This window comes from Cloeon dipterum, chromosome 2 (genome assembly GCF_949628265.1).
Source record: "Cloeon dipterum chromosome 2, ieCloDipt1.1, whole genome shotgun sequence".
NCBI classification, from domain to species: Eukaryota; Metazoa; Arthropoda; class Insecta; order Ephemeroptera; family Baetidae; genus Cloeon; species Cloeon dipterum.
In genome coordinates, this window is record NC_088787.1 from 7,452,676 (window position 1) to 7,466,908 (window position 14,233).

At 38.2% G+C, this 14,233-nt stretch overlaps 1 protein-coding gene across 7 annotated transcripts in view; it reads left to right on the forward strand.

Annotated features, from left to right (window-relative positions):
- The first annotated feature begins 712 nt into the window (after positions 1-712).
- Positions 713-14,233, forward strand: part of LOC135935677 (cell adhesion molecule Dscam2-like) — a 167,821-nt gene continuing 154,300 nt past the window's right edge. For all 7 annotated transcript variants that reach the window (XR_010574242.1, XM_065478177.1, XM_065478178.1 and 4 more), the window contains exon 1: positions 713-937. The gene's annotated coding sequence lies outside the window, so the exon portion shown is untranslated. The remainder of the gene's footprint in view (positions 938-14,233) is intronic.

A 14,233-nucleotide genomic window follows, 5' to 3' on the forward strand; every position in this document is an offset into this window, starting at 1 on the left:
TTTTAGAGGTTTTGATCAGCGGGGGCAAGATGCGCGATAAAATTGTTGCCCACTGCGCAGATCCAAGATGGCGTCTGAATGTGGGAAACAAAATGCTCTCTTTGGATATCCGTACGAGTGTCAAAAGTTTGTTTTTTCGATCCAATAGACACAATTAGTTAAGAGTAATGCAAATTATGTCACAATATTGACCAAAACTTAATTCTTTTCGCGCATTTTCACTTGACCGTTTTTTCGCGCCATACTCCTCCGGAAGGAATCAACATGGATCTGGTTCCCGCTGGTTTTGATGAAATTAAAGGTCTATTAAAATTTTTAATCTTTTGAAAAAAGTTAATATTGTAATCAAGGACGTTGACGAAAAGTTTTCTAGGGGAATTCTTGTGATCTATTTTATTTAGTGAAAATAATTTTGATTTAATTTAATCTTCAATGAAAAATCCGAAAAAACTAAATAATTATCAAAATTGGAAAAATAAATAAAATTACTAAAAAAAATACCAAAAATTCTGCCTATGGTGGACCAATCAAGGCAGAACAGATTTATTTTAGTGTTTACAGAGCTTCGTTGGTGCACAGGAATGCGAATAAACGCACACACACACACACACGCATGCAATAGGTGAGAGCAGGCGAGAGCGCAGATCGCGGGGTGCGCGTGCGAATCGGCGCACGGCGGCGCGCACCGCCAGCCGAGGCCGCCGTCAGTCGGTCTGCTTCTGCTTCCTCAAAAGGCTGCAACCCCGCGCCTTCCGCCACCCCGTTCAGTGGCAAGCCGACACCACCACGTGCTCTATCTCAGCGTGCCGCGCGCACCCTGCAAAAACACTCTCTGTCAAAACACTCTTCGCACGCTCGCGCTTCGTTCGTGCTGCTTTTTTTTGTCTGTCGTTCATGATCACCGCCGACGCTGTGCTGGGCGACTAATTTCTTCAAGGTGAGTTTTCCTATTTTTCTTGTTCAAAAAAGGTTTTTTTTTCAAGGGAAAATGCTCAAGGATTGTTAAAAAATAATGAAAAGGAAAGAATTGAAATTTAGAATTTTAACTGATGAAAAGAAACAAACTTTTAGGGATTTCAAGGGAATGATGTTCTAGATAGGTATTAAAAACGGAAGAAAAATGGACTTGGATTTTTTCACTGTTCTACGGACGATATTAAAAATGGTGGTCGTAAAAAAATAAAAAATATCAACCATCAATACGTCCTGGTCCCGGCAAAATTGCGCAACGTTCAACAAACACCCAAATTTTCACTGTCGAATTGATTGTTGACCTTTTTTGCAACAAGGAAATTTGCGTTTGGTTTTGTTGAAAGTTACGCAATTTTGCCGGGACCAGGACGAATAAATCTATTTCCCTCGATCTTCAACATTTTAATGTAAAATTCACTTGCTGGACAAAATCAGAGTTAAAATTAGCTAAAAAATTAATTATTTGAAGCCGATGTAATGGCCAATTAATATGAGTATTTCGACCTATAAAATATTCACAAACATTTATTCCTTCTAAAAATAGACGAGAATATTTTTTGCATTTTAGCCGACTCCTTTGTCTGGCTAATGACCCTAAAAATAATATTTTCACATCATTAGCAGTAAAAACGTTTTACAACAGAGCGTTTACCTATTTTCGTTTTCTGCCTCATTCACTCACATTATTCATCTCTGCTAAAAGCGTTTCTTAGAATTGATGGAATTATGAGTTTGGCATAAAATGGCTTTCTAATTATTGATAAATGTACGTAGCGCGCCCCCATATTTATGCTTTAAACACAAAGGCTCAACGCGTCATTTAGAACGTTTGAAAGCCTGCGTCCAACTCCAATTCGTACCATACCAAAAAAGCTTTAGTGTTCGCTAATGAGCCACCGCAAAAACAAAGGATTGTCAGTTTATCTCTGCATATAAATGTAATTTCTTCCTTAATTTTCCTAAAATTTAAATTTCAAACATAATTTTGTAAGGTGCTTAGTTGAAAAAAATATTACAAAAACGCTTTACAAATAAAAAATTTACAGGTCAGGGTATTTTACTTAAATTCCACCAGTTGTGAAAGCCTCTCGTAGTATTCGCAGCCGCCAAAAGATGACGCCAGCGGTTAATTTGATTTTAAAGCACATATTCCGCTTCAATATATGACTCGATCCAACCAATCGCCATTGAAACGTCACCAAATATTTTTTAATTAAAAAAAACTGTTTTTCACGTTTCTGTGGCGATTGGCTGAACTAATTTTTGTGCTCAGCACTTCAAAAGAAAACATTTTTAGTCTTTAATCTCAGCGGAAAAGTGCCTAAAAATTGAATCGTCTGTTGGAGTCTTCATAGTTCATTAATGGCTTTTGCAAATATTATACTAGAACGTAGAATAAATCAAATTTAATAACGTTTTTGGGCTCAAATTTAGACGGTTTTTTCTCCCATGGACGTTGAATCAAAAAGACAGTATTTTTTGCTCTTTCAAATTTATATTAATAAATCTATAGAATTGAAATATTTATCTGAAAATTATATTCGCAACCCCTTAGTGGGAAATAAAGTTATCCTAGAAATTACAGTAAACAGTTGATTTTAAACAAGTAACTGTTCAATATTATCTGGTTTTGCGTGGTTTAAGCTTATGTAAAGTATACACAAATAAAATTCATTCATAATTATAAAAATACCGTCTAAATTTCGTTGTTTGAAACATTTTTGTGAAAAAATTTCGTTTCCAATCCTCGAGTGTTTGCATTTCACAACAGGGAAAAGTTTAAATGGAGGCAGGAAGTGGCAGCATTTCGCAATTCCGCTTCAATTAACGCAAAACCTGCGGCTCGTGGGGAGGAAGCGTCGGTGGTCCAGCGCAGCAACGACGAGAGAGTCACGCGGCGCTTAATGACGGCGGAGAGGGTGCTGCGCGCCGCGGGATTATTATTATTACACATCTCAATTGCCGCCGCCGCCGCCGCTGCAAAAAGAATAAGTGCGGGCGTCGTCACGGTCGTCACGGTCGTCGTGTGGTATAATGATTCCGTGTAATGGAATCGCGCGCGAGCAGTGTCACCAGATGAATTTGCCAGGCTGAAAAGCAAATTAAGAGACTGGCTTTTGTGCTTTTCCCGATTCACGCGAGCGAGCAAGCGCCCGCCACCAATTATCCTCGAGACGACTACCGCTCTCTCTCTTTCTCGTTTTCTCTCGCATTTCCAGCATAGCAGCAGCTTCAATTTTCTCTAATTGCGCACAAGCAGGCAGCTGCTGTGCGGTTCGAACTCCTTTTCCTAAAAAAATGTGCATATTAATCCCAGTAGTGCGCCAAGGAGGTAAATATGCTCTCTCTCTCTCTCAAAGTTTTGGGGAGCAGCCTGTCGATATGAGAACGGGAGATAAACAAATCTTAATCTGACAGCAGCCGGATGGAAACAGGAAGAGATGGGAGCTGCGGGCGTGAGACTCACCAAGCCTGTTGCTGTTTGCATTTTTTTTTTCTTTTGGCGTGGAAATTTAGGAAGATGAGCCGGGGAGGATGAGAATATATTCCATAAACAAATTTAATGATTGATTTAAGATGAAAAATGTTTTATGATCGGATGAAATTAATGATTGCTTAGGCTGTGAGATTTTTTCTGGGCCTCGCGTTGTGCGACGCTTAAATGAGCACAAATCTTGCAATTTTAAGCCAATCAATGCATACTTTAAGCAGTTTTAAACTGTCTAAATTTGTGAAAAATCTACATACGTTCAAATCTTGATTTAAAAAAATATTTTGTTGTATGATTTAAAATGTTTGGAGGACATTTTTAGCCTGATATTATTTTTAATAATTATTAAAGCCATGCTGAAGTTGGTTTCTTTGCTAATTTTTAACTCATTTCTCAGATTTTATTTCTTTGAGGTAAAAATTTAGCTTGTAAATAATTCTCATATTTTCCCATTGTGGAAAAAACTAATACCGTTCGATAGCATGCAAAGTAGCATTAAAAAAAGGGAAAAACATTTAAGAAATTTTATTGGACGCCAATTAAAAAATAAGCTTGGGATGTTTCCTTTGACCGGGATTTGATATTAAAATGTACTAGATTTTTAGGCCAATTTTTTAATGTGTGTAAAACTGAAATGTTCGGCGTCAAAACAGCCGAAATCAGCCACCGAAGAGGGGGGCGTAACCGAGGAAATGCAATATGGCGGTTGTGTCAGGGAATATCCTTTTGTTTTATAGATATTAATCACATTTGATGATTGACAATAGATGTGAAATTACAATACTATTTAGGCAATATGATTTAATTAATATTTATCGAATTATTAAATTATTATTATTGGTTTTTGGGGTCCAGATTCGTGTGACGCGCAGACATGGCGTCCGGTGGAGAATGGTGCGAAAAAACGGTCAAGTGAAAATGCGCGAAAAGAGCCAAGTTTTCGTCAATATTGTGACATAATTTGCATTACTTGTACTAATTGTGTCTTTTGGATCGTAAAAACAAACTCTTTACACTCGTACGGCAATCCAAAGAGAGTTTTTTCTTTCCCACATTCAGACGCCATCTTGCATCTGCGCAGAGGGAACCAATTTTATCGCACATCTGGACCCCGCTAATAATAATAATAATAATCATAAATTTGGGAAAAATATCACGTGCTGTATAGCCTCACGTCCACTCTTCACCGCCTTTGTGGAAGCTAACTAAACTCCAAGTAGAAGACTAAAATTAAGTCCTAGAGCAGAGGAAACCCTCGAGGCTGAAAATGCATCTTGGGCGAGATGAAATTAAATTTCCGAGCAGCATGCACACCGCGTGACACGCCTGAGGTGGAAATGAATACAAATTAGGCTCTGGCGGCAGCGGCAGCAGCAGCAGCAGCGCAGAGGAGCTGTGTTTGCGAATAATTCATAGCTGTCTGTCGGTCAATGGGTGTTGCTTGCAAATTTATCGCACGCTGATGGAGCCGGTCAAATTCTATGCAAATTGGCTGGCTGGTTGGTTGGTTGGTTGGCAGGGGGTGAGGGTGGCGCGCTGCTGGCCGAGCGACACACTCGCTCACGTCGCCACCGCATTTGCATGCAAATTGAAGGGCTTGTTTTCAAAAGATTATTATGTGCCCGCAGTAATGGCATTCATACTCGCGCGCGCGGTCACCTAGGCCGATGGCCACAGGGACCTTCCATTCTTTCCACTCAGCAGCGCGCACTGGTCCCTCGAGATTGTTCGTGCAGGGCAAAGGCTTTTTGTCCCCGCGCTGAATGAATTATAGGCGCTAATTGACGAAAGAGATGGCGTAATTTCCTCTGAAAAGCCAAAAGCGGGAAAGAGGGGCATGAAAGAGCACTTTCGCCATCTCGGGGATTCGGTTTGTAACTTATTGGAGATTGCGACTTTTGATTGGCTGAGCAATTTTAATTTTCACCCAAGAAAATTCAAATATCTCATGAAAACCATCAAAAGAAAAATTCGGTCCAAGGGAACCGAAAACTTCAGCGTCAATTTTAATCGGAACCGAAACAGTCCCTTCTGAAGGGACCGTCCGGTTCCATTTGGGAACCAAATAGTTCCACGTAGGACCAAACAATTCTACGATATGGAACTGAAATTCGGTTCCTTTTTCGCCTGACAGATTTGATTCTTGTTCATGATAACTTTGCTCAGTCAAAAAAAAAAAAAATCGGACTGAAAATTCTTGGTTTGAAAAGGGACAAAAAATTCCGTTTTGAAGGCACCATATCCGGTCCATCGTAGGACGAAACAATTCGCCGGACTATTCGGTCCTCTTGCATGACCATTCGGTCCGTTTAGGATGTTTTAAAAGTATGAAAATCGACATTTCTTCACAGGTTAATACGTTCATTTCATTGTTTAAATATTAAATTGACAGGAACAATTTCTATCGCATAATTAGGGCTGCAGGATTAGTAAATTTCTTGATCTTATTGCCCGTTAAAATCCTCTCTTGCTCTCACGTCCGCAATAATAATCCTGAAAAATGAACATTTCCATGTTAAAATCTCGTTTAATTCAACGAAGAATAAAATATTGCAGCTAATTTTAAGTTAACATTTAGGATAAATTGGGTGGTAAATAAGAGAAAGCTTTAAAAAAATTTTGTGCACATGAAAACCATCAAAATTTATTTTTAATTAATTTTGTCAGCAAATATAACCATAAATTCAAGCTCCTATATTATTAGTAAAATTTCCTAATAAACTGTACAAATAAAAAAATTGTAAAATTGTTCCGCAATCTTTTAAAACATCATGTAAGTGAAGCTAAGCATAAAATTTGATAAATATTCTCAAGTTTTTCCAACTCTTTGCAACTTCTGCGGTTGCTTCAGCTTCAAAAATGATCTTTTATTTCTCTGAGAGCAAATTCAGGCACAAAAAAACAAATTTAAATTTACAAAAGTGTATGAATGAGTCCTATTTTGGTCGTGGCTGATTGTCAAGAAAAGGTAAAACGAGGAAAAAGCTTCGGCGGCGGCATTAATAAGGAGCTTTCTCGGCATTGAAGCGGAGCAACACTCGGGCGTGGAAATCGACTCAATTGAACGGAAGGAGGCTGCGCGCTCATTAGATTGCGAGTGAAATTGAGCAAGTCAGATGAAAAAAAGCGAAAGCAGAGCGAGGGAAACATGTGTAGGATGCCGATTCCCGCCCGTCGTCGCAGTTGGCACAGCAGCCAACCGGGGTAACAAGCGAGTTATGAAAAGCGGCGCTGCGGCTGCCTCGTCGCCGGCAATTGAAAGCAGTGTAGCGCGGTGGTAGACGCGTATAATATGGGCGTAATGCACAAGACGGCTTTGCCCACGCCATTCAAAAAGCCGCGGAGCATCGCATTTAGCAGCAGCATTCGCACAAATTTTCAAGTGCAAAAGGGAAAGGACGTTGCTGGATTTCCAACTCCCACACACGCACATATACAAATAAACACATTTGTTTGTTAGGAGCGTATTTCTGAAAATGAGCTGAATGTTTCAAAATTTTACGTCTCTGCGATGTCTTGACCTCCAGGGTTTGCTAATTTTGCATTGCGGAAATATGCACCACAATAAACCGGCGGGAAAAACATAATTTTTTGAATTTTCCACATTTTCCCGAAAAAAGCAATGATAAACAAACACAATTCGCGCCAAAAAATAAGGTATTTTGGAAAATTACGACGAAAGTTAAAATTTTAGGTCTCCTGGTGAAACCAATGGCTCATAAAAAGATTTTTTAAAACCACTTTTTTGGTCAGCCCTCTTGAGAATTTTTGAAGCATTCTAGCAGAGTATTCTGAAAGGGGGTGCAGTGCACCCCGTTCCAGGTTTTTGCACCCAAATTAATTTTCTTGCGTCTGAGCAAAAATGTTGTAAATATCTTTCAAAGCCGCACAGAAAAATCTAAATTGAGACTAGATCCGTTTTAATTGTTTCCTTAAAAATCCTCTTAAGCTAACTATATTCGAAAAAAATGAAAATGAATCAAATACTCAAAACCGAAAGCTTTAATTTGAATGAGTAAGAGAGCAGAGCACGCCGGATTAAAGTTCTGTAGAGCCTACGTAACACTTAATGTTTTACCAGTAATTCAATTAGCAATTTTAATCATTTACTTGGCATAGTTTATGATGAGCTGAGCTATAGTCGTTGGCAATTAACTGAAATTATAAAACTTCCAAATCAAAGGAGAGTTTTTAAATAAAATAGTGACTACACAGATTAAAAAAAAAATACCAAATGTTACCAGAGTAAAAAATTAAAAATTTAAGTTTTTATTAGAATGTAAAAAACGTTTAATAATCCACTTTAAGTTTAGTGCTTTTTGTTGCTTGTTTAAAAATACAAGATACCATAAATATATCAGTCTTTGAGGCGAGGAATCGTGCGTCGTGCGCGGATAGGTTTCGTTAGCCACGCGTTTCAGTGCAAAGCCGCAGGCTGGAATTGGAGTGGAAAGGCTGCGGAAAGCGGCTTTTAGGCGGAATGCAATTGCAAAAAGCAGAGGGCCAATAAAGGCAAGATGATGACAATAAGCGGCGCGGCGGCAATAAAAATAGCACGCAGCACGCTCACGTGAAATAATTCGTTATTGCGTCGAAAAATATTATTGCCCGGCGTCGAGTGGCGCTCATAAACTCTCTTCTTTCCTTCTTTATAGTGTTGCACACGCGCTCGCCCGACACAGAAAAAGATAGCCCCAGTGAAATAGTGCTTGGCGTTCGGTTTTGTGGCATTTTATCGTCGGTGCCGGGTCCACGGAGCGAGCCAATATAATAATGTAAGATGGGCCGCAGATAATAAATGAAAAATGCGCCAATAAATTTCTCACGTGTCCCTTGTCGCAGCGGCAAAAAAGATCGAAATTCCGACGGCTAAAACGACGCTTTCTTTCTTTCTTTCTTTCTTCTTTCGGCCCATTCGTCTCGTTTTTGCCGACCCGTGCATGCTGAAACACAAAGCAGGCAGGAAAATAGCCGATTCGCTGATTTGTCGGCCGAAAAACCGCGTGCGCCGAGAACGCGACGCACGATTTATTACTAATTTATTCACTGCTTTTCCAGCCTTGCAGTGAACTAAAAAAAGAAGAGAAATGACCAAAGGGGAGCTGAAAATCCATATATTATGCCTCATATTTCTCCTATACTGATTAAATATTGTTTTTTTCTGATAGGAAATGACACCGTGTTTAAAATATTGAAAATTAAAAATAAATATATTAGCGGGGGCCAGATTCGTGCGACGCGCAGACATGGCGTCCGGTGGATAATGGCGCGAAAAAACGTTCAGGTGTAAATTCGCGAAAATAAGCAAGTTTTGGTCAATATTGTGACATAATTTGCAATACTTGTTCTAATTGTGTCTTTTGGATCGTAAAAACAAACTCTTGACACTCGTACGGCAATCCAATGCGAGTTTTTTGCTTCCCACATTCAGACGCCATCTTAGATCTGCGCAATTGGAACCAATTTTATCGCGCATCTGGCCCCAGCTGATAAATAATTTATTTGACAAGCGTTTGGATTTTTTTATTAATAGAAAAAGTAATGGAATATATTTTATTGCTCATCAGTGACAAAAAAGCAATGAATGAAACAAACATTTTTTAGAAGTCTCCATTTCAGCATTCCATAATTTCCCTTTCAATTATATTTTTAAACCAACTGCGGCGTGCGTTACAAAGAAGTTTGTGCGAGTTCCAATTTCACGGGTGACGGGTCAAAGCGAGGACAAGATTTCGAATAATGAAGAGCTCGCTCGCATTCAAATCAACTTTCTCTTGCTCAAAGCGGCGCCGGGCGAAAATTCGCCGGCTCCAAGTTTGCTCCAACTAATTACCAACTCATTAAACTTTATGATTGATCGCTGGGGCGCGGACACATCCACCATTTCCAGGCCAAGGCGTGTGCCCCCAATCCGGTAATTACCAAATTGACAAGTGGCTGCCAAGTCGTTGTTTTAGTCAAACTTTGCAAATATGTTTGCAAACTTTTTTTATGAGCTTAAGTTTGTCAACACAAACAAAACAACAAAAGAATATTGATCAATTTGGTTTTTAACAAGTATTATTTAAATTAATTATATTTTAATCTATAATTTTTGGTTTACTATTCCGAATACAAACAGATTAACTCTATATTTTTCAAACAAAAGGATAAATATATAAATAAATTTACAGAATTCTCAATGTAATGAAAGACGTTAAAGCTAAAAATAATCCAAAAGGAAAGCTAAAAATATTAAAATTTAATACACATGGCTATACAAATAACCTTGTTTTTTTTATTAAAGAATCATAAAATTAATTAGTTTTGCTACGAGTCAAAGGCTTTTAATAAAGCCCAAAGTTTCAATCTGAAAGTGAAGAAAAAAAGTGGCGATCAGAAAGTAAATTTGTTGTTTTGCCAGGCTCTGCTCTGCTCTGCGCGCGTTCCCTTCTTCTTTTTTTTTTATTTCTGCCGCCGGCGTTGCACGCGTTCTTAATTGATTATACGCGGATATTATAACGCTCGAAAAACTCGAATTTTATATTCACAGCAAAATATAAACACACATACACGCGCGAGAGCAGGCAGCCAGAGCCCTCGAGCCGGAAAGTTTTTGCGCTCTGCAAAAAGCAGACAGCGACGATGAACGAGAGAGAGAGAAGAGAGAGAGAGCTTCGTGAATAGTATGTACTTGAATGCGCGGAGAGAGATCCGTCAGCAGAGCAACGGGTGGCTGGTTCTCTCTCCCTTTTGCTCGTGTACTTCCGCAATGCACGTGGATTAGGCGCTTTGTGCATTTTGGGGCGTGCTAAATAGTGGAAATCGGGTCCTATTTTCTTTTCTGAGGATATTGCCCAAAGCTCAAGCAGCACTTTGGGGTTGAAATCTCGAAAGAAATTGAAATAAGAGCCAAAACTTAAGCTTACAAATAAATTTAAAACATTTAATGTAACCCCTTTTTTAAAATTTATTTGTATTGCTTTGAACAAAGCATTTTATTAAAAATTTTTATATTGAAATGATTATTTTAAACTAGAAATTTTTATGATCTTGTTGCAAATTAAGATTTAATTACATAAAATTCAGCTTACTTAAAAAAAGGTATTATATTGATTTAAAATAGACCACTGCTTGTTCATTGAGTATTTAGTGAATATTGCTTGGCAACTGGTCACAGTATTTCCATTTATCAAGTGTCTTCTCTGCATTTCTTGAAAATATTACTGACGCTAAAAAGCAACGTCTGAAGAAACTAGTTTAGTTTCAAACAGAAAAAAGGATGGTGTACTAATTAAAACTTATTAATTACGCTTTAAATTAGTTATTAACTGCAAAATGCTTGTTGTCAATGCATGAACTCATCCCTTAGGATTCAGTTCAAGCCAAAATTGACCAAAGTAGCATTGCAAATTTTTTTTAGGAAAGTGGCTGCAAAGTTAGCATGCTTTTCTAATGGCGAGGACTGTCTCCCTACTTGAAATCTGATTTTATTTCCCAACAAAGAGTTTTCCTAAAAGGTTTCATACGCTGTTGGACAGATCTCGACGAAAGGAATCGAAATCTGCCAAGAAAATGTGGGCAAGCGCTGGAATTTTTTGAGAAATTTTGAAATTTTACTGTAGCAAGGACCTTTATTGATTAATTTCAGAACAAATTATTTATCGAATCCAATAATTATTCAAAAAATAAACTTTAAACATAATTTAAGTGACCTCCCGGCCGTTTTTCATTGCCCTGGGCCGCTGTTGGGCCCCTTGAAGTCAGTGATTCGGAATTGTTGGTGAGAAGCGTTCTTCCGTTTGACACGCGAGTGACTTTTCAAGTGACAATGCCTTTGTTTGCGTCTGGGGTGGTCTGGCGCGCGCGTGCGGGCGGCGGTGCAGCCGGCAGTCCCGCCAATTAGCGAATTGCACTTAACTCTCTTCGTCATCGTCTGTCCCCGTGAGATTTGTGTTTGCATGTGTGCACTCCACTTGGGCCGGCGCGCACTTTGCAAATCGCGCGCCAACGACGACTTTCATACATATCCGCACATACACGGTCACGCAGGGGGTGCGGATTATTGTGTGCGTACGTTTGCTTTCTTTGTTTTAAATCCAGCGCGATAGGGGAGACTGAGACAGCTTCCGTCTAATTCTAACGATCGTGTCGCATTTAATGAGAGCGACAGAACGGCACTTAGTCGATGAGACAGACTTCGCAATCGGTGTTCTCTCTCCTCAATTGTTTAGTAACTTGATATATACAGCAGCAAAGCAAAGCACTTCTATAAATGGTTTGATAAGTGTCGGATGTACAGATTCAATTTCCAGTGAAACTTTACTTTATTCTATATAAATTAAGATTAATCAGTGAAAAATAAGATATTTATAACGAACATAATGCTTTGTTAATCTTCATGGTTTGATTATATTTTTATAAATGACGTGAGAGTATTTTATTTAATTTAAAAAAGCAAATTAAATTAAATGTCTGAAATTATTTTACATAATAAACTCGTTAATCTGGTTTTACATGATTTTGTTTTTGAAATTGAGTAGTTGGAAAAGGTTTCAACTGTTTTAAATGATATTTAAAATTATTTAAATTTTCAAGCCCATTTTAGAAAGATTCACAATAATTAGAAATTTTCATTATTATTTATTCTAGTCTGTACAAGTTAATTTAAAAGCATCGAAACATAGGCCAGATAGCAGATTGTCTACAGAGACCTGATTTGATATTAATGAACGTTAGAGGTAAAAATTTATTAATAAAATAATCCATTTTAATTATACAAATCGTTTTAAATTTAGCAGCTATTTTATTTTTAACATTACATAATTTAAAATAAATAGGAAAAATATTTTAATTGATAGTTTATTATTTTGCAATAATATTATTTTTACCTAGAGGGAATGTCAAACTCAAATTATTTTGAACAGAAAAAAAATTATAAACATTTTTTGGCATTAGTTGAGAGACATGATTTAGCAGATTGTATGAATTTCGTTAAATTTGAAGCCATCAACCAGCGGGATCCAGGTGTGTGATAAAATTGGTTCGCACTGCGCAGATCCAAGATGGCGTCTGATTGTGGGAAACAAAAAGCTCTCTTTGGATTGCCGTACGAGTGTCAAGAGTTTGTTTTTTCCGATCCAAAAGACACAATTAGCGCACAAGTAATGCAAATTATGTCACAATATTGACCAAAACCTTTTGGCGCATTTTCACGCGACAGTTTTTTTGCGCCATTATACACCAAACGCCATTTCTGCGCGTCGCACGAATCTGGTCCCCGCCGATTAAAATTTTCACTCTTAGCTGCCCTGATCTGTTTAGAATGAATATTATTAAAGAGTGAGTGCGTATCTTTCCTTTTTTAAATAAAATCATATCTCTTTCATGAGCACGACCAAAATTGACTTTCTGGCTAAATTTCCCAACATAATGTCGGTTAGAATTTAAAAGCCGCACTCTCGCGGCATCTTGCACAACATGCACTCACTCGAAGTCCATTTAGACTCTTTAGTCGCGGCGTGCACATATAAAATCACGTCTTCTCTCTCTCGCGTAATATCACTCGAGCTGAAGTCATTCTCGCGCGCGACCGAGAGCAGGGAAATTTTCTGCTTGTTAGCTGGGTGGCATAAAGGCCGTAATGATTTTCGCAAAGTGTCGCGCTACGTCTTTAGAAAAAAGGAAGAATCTGTGTGAAGAGAGGGAGAGCTAGTGAGCGAGAGAAAGAGCGAGTGTATCGACCAAATAATCAGACAGCAGCTCAGCAAGTAGCATCGGGGCCAAAGGGAAGCCCACCATCCATCCCCAAGAAAGGGCCGCGATAAATTTTTTGTCTTCATTTAATTATTGGACTGCATGTATCAATTAGTTCTGGCTCTTAAAATATTTTGGTTTCCTTTGAAAGGCTTAGATATATTTTTAATTTTGCTCCAGTGGAAAACGACTGTGATTCTAGCTTAATTTTTTTAATCTAAAGAAATACAGCTATGAAAAACCACAGCCAAATATATGATTTTTTTCAAAAAATTTTAAAATCATTTTTGAGGTTTAGCCGTAATTTCAGTTTTATAACTATTATTTTTTTAAATTTTGGAAGCAAACGAGATGAAAATTTTCATTGTATACGATGGCTTAGTGTTTGAAAATCCTGAAAATGTAAGGGTTTTATTAAATTACAATTTTTAGGAAAAGTTTTCCTGATCAATACTCTAAAAAATTTATTTTTCTATTCCATTCCGGTATTTCTGCAAATTATTACGAGATAAATTTTAACCCTGCCAAAAAATAATTTTAATCCATATGTTGAAGTGGTAATTGTATACAAAAATTACGCAGTAAAGAGAAGAATCAGTAAAAAATACAAAAGACAAGCTTATTTTTAGAAATAGTAGATTTTGTTTAATTTAGAAGTGCTTTTTTATAGCATGGAGTCCCATGATTCTTGCTCTTCTGAAGTAAATTGCTTGGCAGCACGTACTAGAAAGTCGTTGAAAAACTTAACTCGCAGCCCTCTGCTCATTTGCATGCAAATCGTGTTTTGCTCTGTTCACCTCTGACTTTTCCCCTGTCGCCACACCGACGGCCCCGATCGCATTTCGCGTATATTTCGACCCTCAACTCACAGTCAGCCAATTTGGATCGAGAGGCTGCGTTTGCGGTGTTCCCCGTCGCTGATGAAGGTGGAAAAAAACCGCTTCGTCGTCGCGCTTTGTTGCGAACCGAGGGTCCGATACACAAATTTTATTTCGCGCCCGCGTCGTCGATATCAGGTCGCAACACGACGTTCTG